This window comes from Pan paniscus, chromosome Y, assembly GCF_029289425.2.
Source record: "Pan paniscus chromosome Y, NHGRI_mPanPan1-v2.0_pri, whole genome shotgun sequence".
NCBI lineage: Eukaryota > Metazoa > Chordata > Mammalia > Primates > Hominidae > Pan > Pan paniscus.
In genome coordinates, this window is record NC_073273.2 from 42,871,389 (window position 1) to 42,892,491 (window position 21,103).

Sequence of the window (21,103 nt, forward strand, 5' to 3'; positions counted from 1 at the left end):
ACTGGCAATGCCTGGAAACGTCTTCCCTGGGTGGAGGGTTGGCCCTGACATCTGGTGGGTGAAGCCCAGGGACACTGCTCAACACCATACAGCACACAAGGATGCCCCACCAGGGAATCATGCAGCCCCAAATGTCAACAGTGCCAAAGCTGACACTGCTGCTCTCTTGGCACTGCTACTCTGTTACAGAAGCCATGTAGGTCTAAAAAGATACAATGTAGAGAGTAGTGGGGATTACAGTGCACAAATAGAGTAAGAAGTCTCTGTGGTTTTATTTTGTGTTTGTTTTGTTTTGCTCCTGCTTGGGAGGAGGGAGTGGAAGAGGGGAGAGAAGACAAATAATTGGATGCTGGGGATATCCCTGAATGGTGGGGCCAATGACAAATCATCAGTAGCAGAGGGACTAAAAAGAACTTATAGGAAAAGAATATTGTATATCCAAATTTTATCCATCTGTGTAGATTGGCTATTCATGTCTCCCTTATTCTCTAAACATTCTCAGCAAAGTCGATGCATACAAAGAAGTCTTGTGTGAATTACTTTGTTTGATTATTCCTTTACTTAGTCTTTCATTCATCTCTGGAGGAAATAAAAGAGTCAGGGTTCTGTGACCAATTCAGCAAGGGGCAAAAGAAAGACAGTGCATGAATGTTGGACATATGATAACAGAATGAACTAATGAACCCAAGGTATATCCCCTTACCCCCATCCCTCCTTTTTATATACTGAGAAAAGCATCCACTGTTTGTCATTCACAGAATGGGGCTTCGAGTGGAACTTATCCAGGATTTAATATGAACACACCTAGAATATTCATTAGAGCAAGTTTTCTCCAAATATGATATCATGGGAGTAAATGAAGAAAATCATTTTTTTGGCCACTTGGCTTGTAGGTCATCTTGTCTCATACCTGGAGAAAAATGTCAGCCTCACTCTATGGTGAAGTCTTAGACAACATCTCTTATGTAGAAGATGTGAGTTTGTCTTCCAGCTAAAATAACCTTATAGGAAATTGTTTTGACATTTCAGTAAACAAGCTCTTTGAATAAAAGCCAATACATATAACCTTGGTAATAAATTCTGCTGGTCTACGGTAGAAGTTTAATCATAGGAGGTTACTTCCATACACTGAATAGTCAGAAAAAAATATCAAAAGTTCTATAAGAACATAATAAAGTTTGTTCAGCTCATTCATATCTAGAAGGACAGGTTGAATTCATATAAGTTGGTCTTTTCCCAGGTCCTAGGGTAATCCTCAAATCCAGCCTGCATTTTATTTACCCCCACTCCTACTAGAAAAAACATCTGGCAGATTTAGAATATTAACAACATCAGAGATAACCAGAGAAAATGCACTGGCCATAACGAGTTGAGAACCAGGTATAAATTACAAGTTTGTGTCAATTTTCATTTCCTAAGGGCAGCTTTATAAAAGGCATTATTTCATCCCATTAAGAGCTTGGGATGACATGAATGCATCCCATAAATCCTTTAACATAATTTGACCCCATTTAGATGATTTACAGCCACAAATATTTCTTGAGCAGAATTTCAGAACTTTATTTGGAAAGACAAATTCTGATATAAATTGAAATTCACTGAAACATTAATATTTACAAATACATACTATATATACTGTTTAATATAAATACAGTGTTTATATATGCTGTTTTACATATACATATAAAATCCTACGGTTCCATGTTAATTGTGTGTGCATGTGTGTGTGTGTATATATATATAGAGAGTGTGGTGCATGTATATGGGTGTGTGTATATATGTGTATAAGTAGTACACATATGTGTTTATATTGTACACATGTGTGTCTATATAGTACATGTATGTATGTGTATGTATGTGTATATATGATACACATGTATATATGTGTTATATATAGTACATATGTCTATATATGTGTGTTATATGGTGCAAATATATTTGTGTGTACATGTGTATGCATATATAGTGCATACATATGTTTGTATGTATATAAAGTAATATATATGGATGTATGTGTGTGTGCATGTGTACACAGCATATGTGCATATATATACATACACATATACATATACAAACACACATATACATCCATATATATTACTTTATATATAGGCATACACACATACCTATGTCCTATACACACAGTATAACAATATATGTCATATATTACAGTATATATGTATCTGTATTTGTGTATATAGCATATATATGTATATATTGGTAAATATGTGTGCATATAAAGAACACGTATGTGTACATAAGTGTGTGTGCTTATATAGACTACATTATATGTGTATTTATGGGTATATATGAACTACTTGTATATGTATGTGTTCATATATAAAGTACATACATGGGTGTGGTACATATATGTATACATGCGCATATAGTACATGTGTATATATTAGTACATATGTGTACATACACAATACATATGTGTGTACATATGTATGTGTGTATGTATAAAGTACTTATATATGTGTGTATGTGGGTATATATCATACATCTGTATGTGTGTATATATAAAGTACATGTGTGTATATGTGTGTATATATAGTACCTATATGTGTGTGTACATGCTAGTGTGTATTCATAGTATATATATATATGTGTATATATTGATATGTGTGTGTGTGTGCATATAAACAAAGTATCAACATTATGGACTATTATCAGGTAGTATAGCTAGGTTCTGGTCCCGTCTTTGATTTTGAGGCAAATTTTCGTGTAGTCCATGACTAATAATAAAATATGCATGAAATCAAGTAACTATTTCATCCAAGGAGCAACACAGTGTTCAGCTCTTCACAACCCCACACATTTTCACAGTTTGAAGTTTTACCAAAAACCGAAGTTGGGATCTGTTCACTTGTGTTTAATCTGCTTCCACAACATCTGATCCAAACTTCACATGCTTTCAATGAATCAAGGCAAGTAAAGGGACATAGGCCTGCCAAGTTTCTGAGAGCCCAGCGGCCCCTCAGAGGCACCCAGTGGAAGACTGTATGGCTATGTCTCCTCAGGGTTTAACTCAGAAGGACTGACGACACTTCCCCTCTCTGAGGTGTGATAAATTAAGCTAAGAGGTTGCTTCATTTTTGCTGTTCAAGGAAGTGAAATCGTGCTTATTTTTGGTTCCAGTTTCAATGAAATGTCATTTTCAATCATGTTTCTAATTGAATTTTATTGTCTTGTTTTTTGCTCCCCCAAGAAAAAGACCGTGAAAGCCAGAATATATGTATGTAAAAATACATATATTCAAACCTAACCTCAAAGGATATTGTAAAAGCTGAGGTCACAAAGAAGAGAAAACAATTATTTCTGTTTTTCAGTATATCAGAATCTAGTTGGAAAAAGTGGTGTATATGCAACCAATAAGGAATTAAAGACTCTAAGTTCAGTAAGAGGGGTCATAAACAGACACCATGGGAGTGGAGAGGAGCGAGAGATGAATTCTGATTTAGGGAAATTAAGAGATATTTTAGGAGGAGCTTGCACTAACTAAGGCTCTAAAGATGGATTAAAAATTTACATAATAAAAAATAAACCAGAGACTCTTCAAACTGGAGGTGGCAGAAACAAAGAGCAGCACAGAAAAGAGAGACCCCGCACTAAGACAGAAGAGTGAAGACTGGGTGGCCAGCATGGTGGAGCTGAGGTGGGTAGGGGGACGATCAAATTGATGAGATGAATGTCGGGTCAGAGCAGCTTTGTGGGACATCAAGGGAAGGCTCAGAGTTAGGGTGTGTTTCTATGGGGGAAGGTGTTGACTGGGTGTGCTGAGATGGGAGTTTCAGATCATCTCCATGTTGTGGATGATGCAAGTGACATAGAGGACAGAGACAGAGAAAGACAGAGAGAGAGAGAGGAAGAAAAAGAAAAATTGAGAACAAAAGAAAGAAAGACTGAGAAAGAGAAAGAAAAAGGAGAGCAAGAGAAAGAAAGGAAGACAGAGAGAGAGAGAGAGGTAGAAACAGAAGGCTTATGTCTGTGAGAAAAAGAGAGAGAGAGTCAGTGCCAGAGAGAGAGAATGAGGAAAACAAATAGAAAAACAGAAAGAAAGAAACAGTGAGAGAGACAGAATGAGAAAGAGAGAGAGAGAGAGAAGGAAAGAAAAAAGAGAAAAAGAAACAGTGAGTGTGTATGTGAGACAGACAGAGAGAGAGAGAGAAACAGAGACACAGACAGAAGGAGTTATAGCATACTGGGGCACTAGCTGTCTGGAAGCTGTTACAAGCTATTTATTCTTTCTTTATTTTTCCAGAGTGACCAGCATGTTATTGAAGAGATTGACATTATGTAAGGGAATTCTTTGTCTTTTTTTTTTTTTTTTTTTGGAGATAGAGTCTCACTCTGTTTCCCAGCATAGAGTGCAGTGGCACAATCTCGGCCCTCTGCAACCTGTGCCTCCCAGTTGATACAGCGATTCTCCTGCCTCAGCCTCCCAAGCAGCTGGAATTACAAGCACCTGCAACCACGTCTGGGTATTTCTTGTATTTTTAGTAGAGACAGGGTTTCACCATGTTAGTTAGACTGATCTAGAACTCCCGGCCTCAGGCAATCCGCCTGCCTCGGCCTCCCAAAGTGCTGGGATTACAGGAGTAAGTCACTGTTCCTGGCCTGTCTGTTCATTCTTATTCTCTCTCTCTCTCTCTTTTTTTTTTTTTTCTTTTTTTTTTTTGAAGACAGAGTTTTGCTGGCACCCAGGCCAGAGTGCAGTGGTACAATCTCGGCTCACTGCAAGCTCCACCTCCCGGGTTCACGTCATTCTCCTTCCTCAGCCTCCCGAGTTGCTGGGACTACAGGAGCTCGCCACCACGCCTGGCTAATTTTTTTTCTTTTTTTCTTTTTTTGTATTTTTAGTAGAGATGGGGTTTCACCGTGTTAGCCAGGACGGTCTCGATTTACTGACCTGATGATCCGCCCGCCACTTCCCAAAGTGCTGGGATTACAAGCTGAGCCACCGCGCCCGGCTATTATCTCCGTCTAAAATGCAAACGTTTGCAATTTCCTCACCTGTGTTTACACATATAAACATCATATTTACTATTGGAACCACTCTAAAGTGGCATTAAGTCCATCCAGAAATTTGTCCAAGCATCAGCACTCTCTAGTTCCCGACTTTTTCATCATCTCAAATACACAGCTGCTGTATTTACAATAGCCAGAAAGTGAAAACCATCCAGATGTCTATCAGCAGAGGAGTGAATTAAGAAAAGATGGTCCGTCTATAGAAGGAAATCTTATTCAGCCTATATTAGGCCGTTCTCCCATTGCTATAAAGAAATATCTGAGACTGGGTAATTTATAAAGAAAAGAGGTTGAATTGGCTCACCGTTCTGCAGGCTGCACAGGAAGCATGATGGCTTCTGCTTGGCTTCTGGGGAGGCCCCAGGAAAATTTCAATCATGATAGAAGGTGAAGGGGAAGCAGGAACTCTTTTTTTTTTTTTTTTTTTTTTTTTTTTTTTTTTTTTTTGAGACAGAGTCTCACTCTGTCTACCAGTTGGAGCGCAGTAGCGCGATCTCGGCTCACTGCAAACTCCGCCACCCGGGTTCGTGCCATTCTCCTGCCTCAGCCTCCCGCGCAGCTGGGATTACAGCTGCGTGCCACCTAGCCAGGCTAATTTTTTGTATTTTTAGTAGAGACTGGGTTTCACCCTGTTAGCCAGGATGGTCTTGATCTCCTGACCTCGTGATCCACCCGCCTGGACCTCCCAAAGTGCTGGGATTACAGGCGTGAGCCACCGCGCCCAGCCGAAGCAGAAACTCCTGAGTATCTTACGTGGCCAGAGCAGGAACAAAAGAGAGAGCGGGGCAGTGCCACACACTTTTAAACAATCAGATGCTGTGAGAACTCTCTCACTATACAGTAGGAAGGGGGATACTGTTAGACCATTCATGAAAGATTCACCCCCACGATCCAATCAGCTGGCATTGGGCATTACAATTCAATATGAGATTTGGGTGGGGACACAAATCCAAAGCATATCACAGCCATAAAAAGAATTGCAGTTCTCACAGGGCTACAATATGGATAAACCCTGAAAATATCCTGCTCAGTAAAAGAACCGCATCTCCTATGACTTCACTTATACTAAATGTCCTCTATTATTTTCTAAGGTTATCTATACATTGATAGGAGCTTTTATACATATTGATCTATAAATTGATAGGTGCAGAGATAATTGAATAGAGATGCAAAGAACTGTCCTGGTGCGGTGGCTCCCACCTGTAATCCCAGCACTTTGGGAGGCTAAGGCAGGAAGATCACTTGAGGTCAGAAGTTCAGGACCAACCTGGCCAACAAGGTGAAAACCCATCTCTACTAAAAATACAAAAATTAGCCAGCCATGGTGGTGCGCACCTGCATTCCCAGCTACTTGGGAGGCTGAGGCAGGAGAATTGTTTGAACCCAGGAGGTGAGATCGTGCCACTGCACTCCAGCCTGGGTGACAGAACAAGACTGTCTCAAAATAAAAGATGCAAAGAACCAAGGAGATCTCTGGGGAGTACATTTCCTACAGAGGGAAATGTAAACCTTGCCTTTAATGTCAACGAGTACTCTTTCACTTTAGATTGAAGTCTTCAGAGTGTTCCTGTTTCCTTTCGCCTTTGAAATGGCAGTGTCTGGGATAGATGGTGTCTGACTTGCTATGCCAAATGGGGTAAGCATTATTTTTCAGGAGGGTAGATTAGGGAACTCTATTAAAGAGGCTGCACTACATTCTGTAAATGGTGTGAGGCTAAGAGGACATGTCCTTTGGGCACCATCCAAGCCAGAATAGAAGCCAATTCCACCATCGCCTTCACTCTGGTATTTCTTTCTCCTGCCTATTCAATAATCTCCCCAAGCTCTTCTTTTTCACAGAAGTCAATTATTTTCCTTTGTTGAACTTATACAAATTTTAAGTACAAATTTTCTGTGGTTTTCTTAAATGAATCTTTTACTGCTCTGTAAAGTCCATAAGGTATCTGTTGTATGACCAGTGACCAGGAAAATGCTGGGCATGTGATGACCTTTGGTAAGCATCTGTTGAATGGGTGAATTGATGAATGAATTTTATTTCATTTTATTTTACTTGTGCCAATTATTCAGATAACCTCTAAAAACTGTTTAACATTCACAGTGTAGCCAAATAAACAGATGCTTGTAAACTTAACTCCATAAGAGATTTCACTCAGAAGAGACAGGGACGCATTGTTTTATCAGAGTTTCAGGATACTCACTGTGAATCACTGAATCCTAGAGTGGCCAAGAGCTGTCTGTCTCAGCCCTTTCAGATGTGGGGTGCTCTGTCTCTGGAGACCCCTGACTTCCACAGCACTGGGACTTGCAGTTGACTGGTCCTGGTCTGGTTTCTCTGGTAGTTCTTCCTGGATGTGGCCAAATGAACTCTGTGTAGTTGGATTAGTCAGTGTTCTCTGGAGAGGGAGAACTAATAGGATAGATGTATACACAAAAGGTAGTTTATAAGGAGTATTGACTCACACCATCACAAAGTGAAGTCCCACAACAGGCCTTATGCAAGCTGAGGAGCAAGGAAGCCAGTCTGAATCCTAAAACCTCAAAAGTAGGGAAGCCAACAGTGCAGCGGTCTGTCTGTGGCCGAAGACCCAAGAGGCCCTAGCAAACCATTGGTGTAAGTCCAAGAACTTGGAGTCTGATATTCGAGTGCAAGAAGCATCCCAGCATAGGAGAAAGATGAAGTCCAGAAGAGTAAGCAAGTCTGCTTTTCCATCTTCTCCTACCTGCTTTATCCTACTTTTGCTGGCAGCTGATTAGATGGTGCCCACCTAGATTGAGGTTGGGTCTGCCTTGCCCAGTCCACTGACTCAAATGTTAATCTTCTTTGGCAACACCCAGGAACAATACTTTGCATCCTTCAATCAATCAAGTTGACACTCAGTATTAACCGTCACAGTAGGTTTTGTTTGCAGCAAGTCCCTGAAGGCTGTGTATATCAAGACCTGCACATAGATCAGCGGGATAATTGAAAATCACAAATGGATAAGGGAATCTTTTCATGTCTATTCCACTTTCTTTTGAAACCCATTTTTAGAACACCTCAAATTCTTCAATTTGAAACACTTTTCTCAAAAGCCCATCACCAACAGTGAAAAGGATTCTGGCACCAGTGACACTGAATTGGTGTGCTAAGTGGCTGTCTTTTTGGAATCTCCCCTTTCTTTAACCACTTCTCCTCCCTGTGGCTTGCTGTCAGCTCCCTTAAAGTCTGGGCTTTGGAATTTGATCACTTTGCTCAGGACATCTGAGCAGTTTCCCACTACCAAGAATCTGAGGAGGAAAGGAGACCACAGACTCCTCCAGAATAAGTAAATAAGGCATTATGTGAATTCATAAAACTCTGGTTTAAAAGACAAACTGTATTTATAATCATCTCCAGTAGAGTTCATCCATCCCACAATCCATATAAAAATGAGTGATACCACCCAAATCCTTATCTTTCGTGTTCCTTCTTTTCCTGTGAGAAATACAAGGGCCAAAACTTCAGGACATAGGCATAGGCAAAGACTTCATGACTAAAACACCAAATGCAATGGGAACAAAAGTCAAAATGGGCAAATGGCATCTAATTAAACTAAAGAGCTTCCACACAGCAAAAGAAACTATCATCGGAGTGAACAGGCAACCTACAGAATGGGAAAAAATTTTGCAGTCTATACATCTGACAAAGGGCTATGATCCAGAATCTACAAAGAACTCAAACAAATTTTCAAGAAAAAAAAAAAAAACCCATCAAACAGTGGGCAAAGGATATGAACAGACACATCTCAAAAGAAGACATTTATGCAGCCAACGAACATATAAAAAAAATCTCATCATCAGTGGTTATTAGAGAAATGCAAATCAAAACCACAATACGATACCATCTCATGCCAGTTAGAGTGGTGATCAATAAAAAGTCAGGAAACAACAGGTGCTGGAGAGGATGTGGAGAAACAGGAACACTTTTACACTGTTGGCAGCAGTGTAAATTAGTCCAACAATTGTGGAAGACATTGTAGCAATTCCTCAAGGATCTAGAACTAGAAATACTATTTGACCCAGCAATCCCATTACTGGGTATATGCCTAAAGGATTATAAATCATGCTACTATAAAGACACATGCACAAGTATGTTTATTTGGCACTATTCACAATAGCAAAGACTTGGAACCAACCAAAATGTCCATCAATGATAGACTGGATAAAGAAAATGTGGCATATATACACCATGGAATACTATGCAGTCATAAAAAAGGATTAGTTCATATCCTTTGCAGGAACATGGATGAAGCTAGAAACCATCATTCTCAGCAAACTAACACAAGAACAGAAAACCAAACACCGCATGTTCTCACTCATAAGTGGGAGCTGAACAATGAGAACACATGGACACAGGGAGGGTAACATCACACACCAGGGACTATTGGGTGTGGGGGATTGGGGGATGGATAGCATTAAGAGAAAGACCTAATGTAGATAACAAGTTGATGGGTGTGCAAACCACCCTGCTGCATGTATACTTATGCAACAAAGCTGCACATTCTGCACACGTACCCCAGAACTTTAAGTATTTTTTTAAAAAGTCTTGTTAAAAAAAAAGATAGAAAAATACAAGTGCCAAAACTTGTTAATTTAGCATGATATACAACATGGCTGTTTTCTCCCTGGCACTTCATGTGTCTATGTCCCTTCTGATTCAGGGATAAGAGATTCTGTTTCCAGGGTGAAGTGGAACTGAATGTGTTTCATGAACAAAGCCCTAGTGAGCATGCTTTATAAGCTGAAAAATCCCTTTGACATATGACAGTGTTTATATGTATAGTTAAGCTTTTTCAGCTTTAACAACTCTGAGAGTAGTCTTTGAGAACTTTAAGGGGTTACAAAATGAAGACAAGAACTTAGTTCATGAAAGCAACATGCTAAAATAATTCATGTTGGTTTGCATGAATTATTTATGTCTGGTGTGCATTGGAAATGCTTTCTTTTTCAGCGAGAATCAGTTTTCTTAGCCTTGGCTCCTCAGAAAAGAAGATCACTCCTTATGTTACAGTTCTGTGCCCATTGTAAGGTATTGCTGTGGCGTTTTACCAACTGAGGAGGGTCTCCCATGGGTCTGCGAAGCCTCTGAGTACTTTTCTGTGCTTTTTGCTTCCTCTGTGTCTACAAGACATGTGTGCAAGTCTCCATCTTGTTGGAAGAATAATCCCCTTCCTCTCCTGTGAGAGGTATATGGAAGTTACTGCAGGAGCACACACACAGAGTGTTGTGTTTGAGTTTTCTGGGGCTGCTGTAACAAAAGTGCCACAGACCAGGAGGCTTAAACAACAGAAATGTATTCTCTACCAGTTCTGGGCACCAGAAATCTGAAATCAAGGTGTCTCAGGGTGGTGTTCCCTTTGTAGGCTCTACAAGAGAATCCTTCCTGCCTCTCCCAGTTTCTGGGGGACTTCAGGCTTCCTTGGGCTTGTGGCCGCATCACTCCAGTCCTGCCTCCATCTCCATGCAGACTTCTCTTCTGTATCGGTGTCTCCTCTTCTGTCTCTTACAGGAACACCTGTCATTGGATTTAAGAGAGCCCTCTAAATCTAGAATAATCTCATCACTAAATTCTTAACTTAATTGCAGCTTCAAAACCCTATTTCCAAATAAGGTCTCATCCCTCTATACCTGCTATTAGGATGTGGACATGTATTTTGGGGGCCAATATGCCACCCACTACCATATGGACACTTCCTAACTGATGTCAGAATACATGCACTTCCCAACAGTTATATGCTGCCCTGTGCTTTGATGGATTGTTGACTTTTGGTTGGGAGAAAACCGACATGCCTAGAGCACTATCTATTCCACAAAATTAACTCTTAACTGATCTCTTTCTTTTTATGTTCTCTAAGACATGCCTAAACTCCTTAAGTGTTATTGTTCATGTTTCTTTTCACTTTCTTACAGTGTAAAACCTGTTAATTCACAGCTAGTTCACTAGGGAGTATCAAATTCAAGATGTTAACACTGCTTTTTCCCCAAACAAATGCCCTTGAATTAAAACCACACAGAGCAATAGCAATGGAAACTGCAACAATTGCCCCCAGCTCTACTTCAATCACTTGCATCCCCCTCTTACCAATGTCAATCACCTATGGCCACTGGAAGGCTAGGGCAGCACCAGCATAGTTATTAATAAAAGTTTTTGCTAAGGATTGACACATTGGTAGTACCAGCTATGAGCTCACAGTACAGCACAGTTCAACCAGTGGCCATGAATCTAAATGTAAGATCTTGAAAGAAGCAAATCTTTGCCCAGTTAACATTAGGAGTCTTAATTTTTTCCAAGGTAAGAGAGAAAAATTTTGACCAATATGGACACTGTTCGCTGGATGTGTTATGTTCAGTAAGCAGATGTATTTGTGTATGCATGAACTTTGGTGGGGTTGCAATGTTCCTTCTTAGTAATAATTTGGCTCTCAACTACTTCCTAGGAGACAGAAGACAAATGAACCTTACACTTTTGCTGGAGCACATCTAGATTCAGTTACCCTAAATGTGAAGTTTGTATGTCCTATTTATCCACACTTCTCAGCATTGCCCAGAATAGCACTGGCATACAATGAATACATTGTGAGCATCTGTTCAGTGAATGAATTTGTCAATGAATGAATGCATTTGGCATCATATAAATAAGATTCAGAAACCTACCTTATAGAGTACCACATTGGGCACTTGCTTTTAATTCATGTCAACCAAACATTTAAATATGTGCTTTATCCAGAAATGGAGCATTTGAAACAGCTAAATATATGCCCTTTCCAAGTGTACTTTTCTCAGCTGAGATCACGTTCAGATGTTACCTTCTTTTCCTTCTAGAGTATTTTGGCTTGTCATCAGTTTGTCTTAGTTGAGTTGGTGCATTTATTATCTTTGAATAAGATGTCGTGATTTATATACCTTGTCTGTCACCCACAATTTTGCAGCAAAGATGATAAAACTTCCCCAGGTGTTTTCCATAGCATTTCAACCTAATGCAAATTTTAAATTACCACATTCTTTTTCACTGCTACCAATAGTCATTGTATGAGCTTTTGTAGTATTAATGTCATTTGAACTCAATTCTGGGAACATGCAAAGATAGGAATTTGGTATGTCACTGAAACAAAATACTCCCAAGTTGCCAACCAGAGAAGTTCAGATCTACTTTGTTTTACTTTGCATTTATGTGGCTGTTCTCTCTAGTTTTGTGTAAAATCCCAATGGCATTTGCTGCTTTCTTCTAACTTGATGGTTCTCTGTATAGAAGTGTAGAAAGTTAAATGGCCCTCAGAATGAAAGTCTATGTTTAATCCTTGGTCTAAATTACAGAGTACATGTTCTAACCCCTGGTTGAAGTTACAGAATGCCTGTGATATTGTTTGGCAGTGTCCCCACTCAAACCTCACCTTAAATTGTACTAATTCCCACATGTTAAGAGTAGGACCAGGTGGAGATAATTGAATCATGGGGACATCTTTGCTCATACTGTTCTCAGAATAGTGAGTAAGTTTCATGAGAGCTGATGGTTTTATAAATGGGAGTTCCCCTGCACAAGCCCTCTTTCTTGCCGCCAGGTTACAGAAAGATATGGCTTTGCTCTTCCTTGCCTTCTGTCATGATTGTGAGGCCTCATCAGCCATGTGGAACTGTGAGTCAATTAACCTTTTTACTTTATAAATGACCTAGTATCAGGAGTGTCTTTATTAGCAGCTTAAGAATGAACTAATACAGCACAACGTCCCCAAATCCATATGTGGAAGCCCTAATCCCCAATGGGATGGTCTTAGTAGGTGGGGCCTGTGGGAGGTATGTAGGTTTAGATGAGATAATGAGGGTGGTGCCTGCATGATGGGATTAGTGTCTTCATAAGAAGAGAAAAAGACTCAGAGCTCCCTCTCTCCTCCATGTGAAGGTACAGAGACATGGCACCATCTGTAGACCAGGAAGGAGGAAGGAGGCCCTCAGTAGACACCAGATCTGCCAGCATCTTCATCTTCCCAGGCTCCAGAACTTTGGGAAGTAACATTTGTTGCTCAAGCCACCCAGCTTAAGGCATTTTATTATAGGATCCTTAACTAAGACACCACGAATGTGATCTGCTATAGCATTAGGGTCTTTGTAGATGTAATTAAGCTAAAAGTCTTGAGATGAGGACGTCATCCTGGATTATTTGGGCAGAACTACCTCTAATGCTATAACCAAATGCCATAAACTGGGTGGCTTAAATAAAATATGCACGAAGGGCAAGAGAGACAGAAGAAGAGGAGGTGATGTGAGCATGGAGGTAGATGTTGGAGTGATGTGGCCACAAGACAGAACATCAAAAGGCACCAGAAGCCAGAAGAAGCAAAGAATGGATTCACTCTTTGAGTTTCCAGAGAAGGTGTGTTGCTGCTCACACCTTGATTTTGGGCTTGTGGCTTCCAGAAGTTTGAGAGAACAAATTCCTGCTATCTGTTTAAATTTTTTTTTCATTTCCGTAGGTTTTGGGGGAACAGGTGGTATCTAGTTACATAAGTTCTTCAGTGGTGATTTGTGAGATTTTGGTGCACCCATAATCAGAGCAATATACACTGAACCCAATTTGTAACATTTTATCCCTCACCCCCCTTCCCTTTTTCCCAAGTCCCCAGTGTGCATTTTATCATTTTTATGCCTTTGCATCCTCATAGCTTAGCTCCTACTTATGAGTGAGAACATACAATGCTTGGTTTTCCATTCCTGAGTGACTTCATTTAGAATAATCTTTTCTAATCCCATCCAGGCTGCTGCAAATGCCATTAATTTATTCTTTTTTATGGCTGAGTAGTATTCCATGGTGGTGTGTGTGTGGGTGTGTGTGTGTATTTTGTAGTTTCTTTGCCAAACTATTGATTGAGGGGCATTTTGGCTGGTTCCACAATCCACCCAGATTGTAGTAATTTGTTACAACAGCCACAGAAAAATAATACAAGAAGTGTATGCATACTTTAAGTTTTGTGGTTGTCATTCATTTTAATGACTGGAAAAGACAATTGGTCAAAATCAATACTAGTAATGTGATTGCCTTCCTAGAGTGTTATTGTACGGAATATTGGAGAATTAATTATAATTTCTTTTCTATAATGACTATTTTACATTATGTTCAGCCATGATTTACTATATGAATTTTATTCATTTGATTTCTCCATGCCAGTGTCACACTTCCCTAATAAATGTGATACTTTTGCATGGTGACTATGTGGTATTAATGAAGCCAGTCTCCTCCTTACTCACCTGATGTATAAACCTAATGTTAATCAAATGCCTATTATAAGCCCAGCATTGGAACAATCATCAGCAATTCAGCAATGGGCAAACCCAACAGGCTCCTAGGTTGATTGAGATCCCCAATTTATTTCAGTAGAAATAAAAATGGAAATTACATTGAATTCTCAGTATTTGTGATAGTTGTAGACCATCCTGGCCAACATGGTGAAACCCCATCTCTACTGAAAATACAAAAATTAGCTGGGTATGGGGGGCATGCCTGTAATCCCAGCTACTCAGGAGGCTGAGGCAGGAGAATCGCTTGAACCATGGAGTCCGAGGTTGCAGTGAGCCAAGATCGTGTCAGTGCACTCCATCCTGGCAACAGAGCAAGTCTCCATCTCCAAAAACAAACAAACAAACAAATCACCATAAACACTGCCTTAGCAAATCATAAACTATCTCTCCTAGGGGAAATACAAGATTAGGTTTCTATGATATCCGGTCACAACATTTTCATCAATCAGTCAATACATGATCTTGTTTTATGTATGTTTCTGTTTAAGAAAATATTTCTGAGTAGATATTGTTGACTCATTCACATTGAACTCATGTCCAGCAGCACCATGGCTCATGCCTGAGTAATGCTTCTGTAACACAGAGATTTTCTCTGTGAGGCACATTGCAGTCTTTTTATACTAGGGACCCCAGGCAACCTTTCAGCTCTGTTCTTCAAGCCATTTTAAACAGCAAAATCACCAACAAAAAGCACAAACATGCAAAACATATGGTACTCAACGGACTGCAATAATTCCACTTGTTTAAAGTATGAGAGCTGAAACAAGAAGGTAGGGCATGGCCTTGTCCCACTTTAGCTGGGAACATGCACTTTGAGCAATTTGCATTTTTTTCCAGCTTTGTGTGTGTCTCTGCAAATGACTGCAAAAGTGTCACATTGATTTCGAGGTTACAAAGTTTTAGTGAGCAGGCAAGTTCAGAAAGACAAAATTTATAATAATGAAAATCAACTGTACTTAGAAACAAACAAAATATTCATAAATCTCAGGTCTGTAAACTTTTATAATTACACATGGCTGACTCTTTAGACCATTAGTCAACTCCATGCCTTCAAATTTTTGTTGTATTTTGTTATTTCCTAATGAGCATATTGGATGATAGCCATTGCACTAAGCATTTTTTTAAAGCATGACTTTTTCTGAGTTTACTCCATGCACCCCACTCTGGATGGTTGCTACTCTTGTGCAAACAACTGTAAAAACCAAAAAACAAAAGTAAAGAAAAGAAAAGATGAGACTTAGAGTAATTGAGAAATTTGCCCAAGCTTGAAAGTGGTTGCTCTGGAACTTTTTCCCAGGTCAGACAAATACAAAGATTTATTCACAAAGTTATAGAGAGATCAATGCCTCTGCTTTGCCAAGTTCCCTTCTCCCCTAGACTCGATTCTGCTTTTCCTTTTGGTTCTATCCTTTTGCTTTACTTATCTCCTCCCATCCTCTCTGACCTCACTATCATTTTCCTCTCTGGCCCCATCTCTGTATGCTGAATGCCCACACATTGGAAGTCCCAACTCTAAAGCCATTTTGTTCCTGAAATGTTACCAAGTTCCTTTTACTGAATTAACAGCCTTCTTCTTTTTCTTTCTATATGATTTATTCACTTTTTTTTTTTTTTTTGAAATGGAGTCTCACTCTTTTGCCCAGGCTGGAGTGCAGCAGCACAATGTTGGCTCACTGCAATCTTCACCTCCCAGGTTCAAGCAATTCTCCTGCCTCAGCCTCCCAAGTAGCTGGAACTATAGGCACTCACCACCATGCCTGGCTAATTTTTGTGTTTTTACTACAGACGGGGTTTCACCATGTTAGCCAGGATGGTCTCTATCTCCAGACCTCGTGAACCACCTGCCTCAGCCTCCCAAATTGCTGGGATTACAGGCATGAGCCACCGAGCCTCCTGGCTTTTTTTTTTTTTTTTTTTTTTTTTTTTTTTGAGTAGTCTTGCTTTGTTGCTTAGACCGGAGTGTAGTTGTCTCAATCTTGTCTCATTGCAACCACCACCTCCCAAGCTCAAGTGATTCTCCTGTTCAGCCTCCTGAGTAGCTGAAACACTGGCAGGTGCAACCACACCTGGCTGAGTTTTGTATTTTTAGTAGAGATAGGGTTTCACCATATTAACTAGGCTGGTCTCAAACTCCTGAACTCAAGTGATCTGCCCACTTCAGCCCCCCAAAGTGCTGGAATTACAGCTGTGAGCTGCTGCCCTGACCCTATTCATTTTTTATATTACTAATCTGCTATGGTGTGAATGTTTGTGTCCTCCAAATTTTCTGTGTGAAAATCCTAACACTCAAGGTCATGGTGTTGGGAGATGGAGCCTTTGAGAGATAATGAGGTTGTGAAGGCGGTGCCTCATGAGTGAGATGGGTGCCCTTATAAAAAGGGACTCCAGAGAGCTCTCTTGCACCTTCCACCATGTAAGGACACAGCAAGAAGGCACTGTCTGTGAATAAAGAAGCTGGTTATCACCAGACATTGCATCTGGCACACTTTGATCTTGGAATTCCAGCTGTGAGACATAAATAGCTGCTGTTAATAAGCCTCAAGTCTGTAGTGTTTTGTTATAGCAGCCCCAGTGAAAGAAGACAATTTTCCAAACTCCCCTTGTGTCCATTATCTGTGTATCTTTGTCTGCTGTAGCTTCATTTCCCTCCACAGGGTGCAGTCTGTACAGAAAGTAACAGTGTTGTCTATATATCTGTAGCTTTGACATGAACACTGATATTTTATTATTATTTTTATTATACTTTAAGTTCTAGGGTACATGTGCATAACGTGAAGTTTTGATACATAGGTATACATGTGCCATATTGGTTGGCTGCAACCATCAAGTCATCATTTACATTAGGTATTTCTCCTAATGCTATCCCTCCCCCAGGTCCCCACTCCCCAACAGGCCCTGGTGTGTGACATTCTCCCCACTGTGTCCAAGTGTTCTCATTGTTCGATTCCCACTTATGAGTGAGAACATGTGGTGTTTGGTTTCCTGCCCTTGTGATAGATTGCTGAAAATGATGGTTTCCAGCTTCATCCATGTCCCTGCAAAGGACGTGAAATCATCCTATCTTATGGCTGTATAGTATTCCATGATGTATATGTGCCACATTTTCTTAATCCAGTCTATCATTGATGGACATTTAGGTTGGTTCCAAGTCTTTGCTATTGTGAATATTGCCAAATAAACATACGTGTGCATGTGTCTTTATCTTAGCATAATATGTAATCCTTTGGGTATATTCCCAGTAATGGGATTGCTGGGTCAAATGGTATTTCAAGTTCTAGATCCTTGAGGAATTGTCACACTGTCTTCCACAATGGTTGAACTAATTTACTCTCCCACCAACAGTGTAAAAGCATTCCTATTTCTCCACATCCTCTCCAACATCTGCAGTTTGCTGACTTTTAATGATCGCCATCCTAATTGGTGTGACTTGGTATCTCATTGTGGTTTTGATTAACATTTCTTGGATGACTAGTGATGATGAGCATTTTTTCACATGTCTGTTGGCTGCATAAATGTCTTCTTTGAGAAGTGTCTGTTTATATCCTTTGCCCACGTTTTAATGGTTTTCTTTTTCTTGAAAATTTGTTTAAGTTCTCTGTAGATTCTGGATATTAGCCCTTTGTCAGATGGGTAGATTGCAAAAATTTTCTCCCATTCTGTAGGTTGCCTGTTCACTCTGATGGTTGCTTCTTTTGCTGTGCAGAAGCTCTTGAGTTTAATTGGATCCCATTTGTCTAGTTTGGCATTTGTTGTCATTGCTTTTGCTGTTTTATTTGTGAAGTCTTTTCCCATGCCTATGTCTTGAATGGTATTGCCTAGGTTTTCTTCTAGGGTTGTTATGGTTTTAGGTGTAACATTTAAGTCTTTAATCCATCTTGAATTAACTTTTGTATAAAGTGTAAGGAAGGGATTCAGCTTCATTTTTCTACACATGGCTAGCCAGTTTTCCCAGCACCATTTATTAAATAGGGGATCCATTCCCCATTTCTTGTTTTTGTCAGGTTTGTCAAAGATCAGATAGTTGTAGATATGTGGCATTGTTTCTGAGGGCTCTGTTCTCTTCCATTGGTCTATATCTCTGTTTTCGTACCATTACCATGCTGTTTTGGTTACTATAGTCTTGTAGTATAGTTTGAAGTCAGGTAGCATGATGCCTCCAGCTTTGTTCTTTTTGCTTAGGATTTTCTTGGGCTATGCAGTGTCTTTTTTGGTTCCATATGTAGTTTAAAGTAGTTTTCTTTCCAACTCTGTGAAGAAAGTCATTGGTAGATTGATGGGGATGGCATTGAATCTATAAATTACCTTGTGCAGTATGGCCATTTTCATGTTATTGATTCTTCTTATCCATGAGTATGGAATGTTCTTCCATTTGTTTTTGTCCTCTTTTCTTTTATTGATCAGTGGTTTGTAGTTCTTGAAGTGGTCCTTCCCATCCCTTGTAAGTTGGATTCCTAGGTATTTTATTCTCTTTGTAGCAATTGGGAATGGGAGTTTACTGATGATTTAGCTCTCTGTTTGTCTGTTATTGGTGCAAAGGAATGCTTGTGGTTTTTGCACATTGATTTTGTATCCTGAGACTTTGCTGAAGTGCTTATCAGCTTTAGGAAATTTTGGCCTGAAACAATGGGGTTTTCTAAATAGACAATCATATCATCTGCAAACTGGGACAATTTGACTTCCTCTTTTCCTAATTGAATACACTTTATCTCTTTCTCTTGCCTGATTGCCCTGGAAAGAACTTCAAATGCTATGCTGAATAAGAGTGGTGAGAGAGACCATCCTTGTCTTGTGCTGGTTTCAAAGGGAATGCTTCCAGTTTTTGCCCATTCAGTATAATATTGGCTGTGAGTTTGCCATAAATAGCTCTGATTATTTTGAAATTAATTCCATCAATACGTAGTTTATTAAGAGTTTTTAGCCCAAAGGTCTGTTGAATTTTATCAAAGGCTTTTTCTGCATCCATTGAGATAATCATGTGGTTTTTGTCATTGGTTCTGTTTATGTGATGGGATACGTTTATTGATTTGTGTATGTTGAAGCAGCCTTGCATCCCTGGGTTGAAGCTGACTTGACTGTGGTGGATAAGCTTTTTGATGTGCTGCTGGATTTGGTTTGCCAGTATTTTATTGAGGATTTTTGCATCAATATTCATCAGGGATATAGGTCTTAAGTTCCCTTTTCTTGTTGTTGTGTCTCTGCCAGGCTTTGGTATCAGGATGATGCTGGCCTCATAAAATGAATTAGGGAGAATTACCTCTTTTCAGTTGACAGGAATACTTTCAGAAGGAATGGTGCCAGCTCCTGTTTGTACATCTGGTAGAATTTGACTGTGAATCTGTCTGGTCCTGGACTTTTCTTGGTGGTTAGGCTATTAACTATTGCCTCAATTTCAGAGCCTGCTATTGATCTGTTCAGATATTCAACTTCTTCCTGGTTTAGTATTGGCAGGGTGTATGTGTCCAGGAATTTATCCATTTCTTCTAGATTTTCTAGTTCATTTGTGTAGAGGTGTTTATAGTATTCTCTGATGGTAGTTTGTATTTCTGTGGGATCGGTGGTGATATCCCCTTTATCATTTTATATTGCTTCTATTTGATTCTTCTCTCCTTTTTTGTTTATTAGTCTTGCTAGCAGTCTATCAATTTTGTTGATCTTTTCAAAACACCAGTTCCTGGATTCATTGATTTTTTGAATGGTGTTTTGTGTCTCTATCTCCTTTAGTTCTGCTCTGATCTTAGTTACTTCTTGCCTTCTGCTAGCTTCTGAATTTGTTTGCTCTTGCTTCTCCAGTTCTTTTAATTGTGATGTTAGGGTGTAAATTTTTTATCTTTCCTGCTTCCTCATGAGGGCATTTAGTGCTATAAATTTCCGTCTGTACAGTGCTTTAAGTGTGTCCCAGAGATTCTGGTGCATTGTGTCTTTGTTCTCACTGGTTTCAAGGAACCTCATTATTTCTGCCTTCATTTTGTTATTTACCTAGTAGTCATTCAGGAGCCGGTTGTTCAGTTTCCATATAGTTGTGCAGTTTTGAGTGAGTTTCTTAATCCTGAGTTCTAATTTGATTGAACTGTGGTCTGAGAGACAGTTTTTGTGATTTCTGTTATTTTACATTTGCTGAGGAGTGCTTTACTTCCAATTATGTGGTCAATTTTAGAATAACTGTGATATGGCACTGAGAAGAATGTATATTCTGTTGATCTGGGGTGGAGAGTTCTGTAGATGTCTATTAGGTCCGCTTGTCACAGAGCTGAGTTCAAGTCCTGGATATCCTTGTCAACCTTCTTCACTTCTCATTGATCTGTTTCATATTGACAGTGGGGTGTTAAAGTCTCTCATTATTATTGTATGGGAGTCTAAGTCTCCTTGTAGGTCTCTAAAGACTTGCTGTATGAATCTTTATATGAATATGATAAGACAAGCATATGAATGAATATATATGCTCCTGTTGGGTGCATATATATTTAGGATAGTTAGCTCTTCTTGTTGAATTGATCCCTTTACCATTAGATAATGGACTTCTTTGTTTCTTGATCTTTGTTGGTTTAAAGTCTGTTTTATCAGAGACTAGGATTGCAACCCCTGCTTTTTTTGCTTTCCATTTTCTTGGTAGATGTTCCTACATCCCTTTAGTTTCAGCCTATGTGTGTCTCTGCACATGAGATGGGTCTCCTGAATACAGCACACTGATGGGTCTTGACTCTATATCTAATTTGCCAGTCTGTGACTCTAACTGGAGGATTTAGCTCATTTACAATTTAAGGTC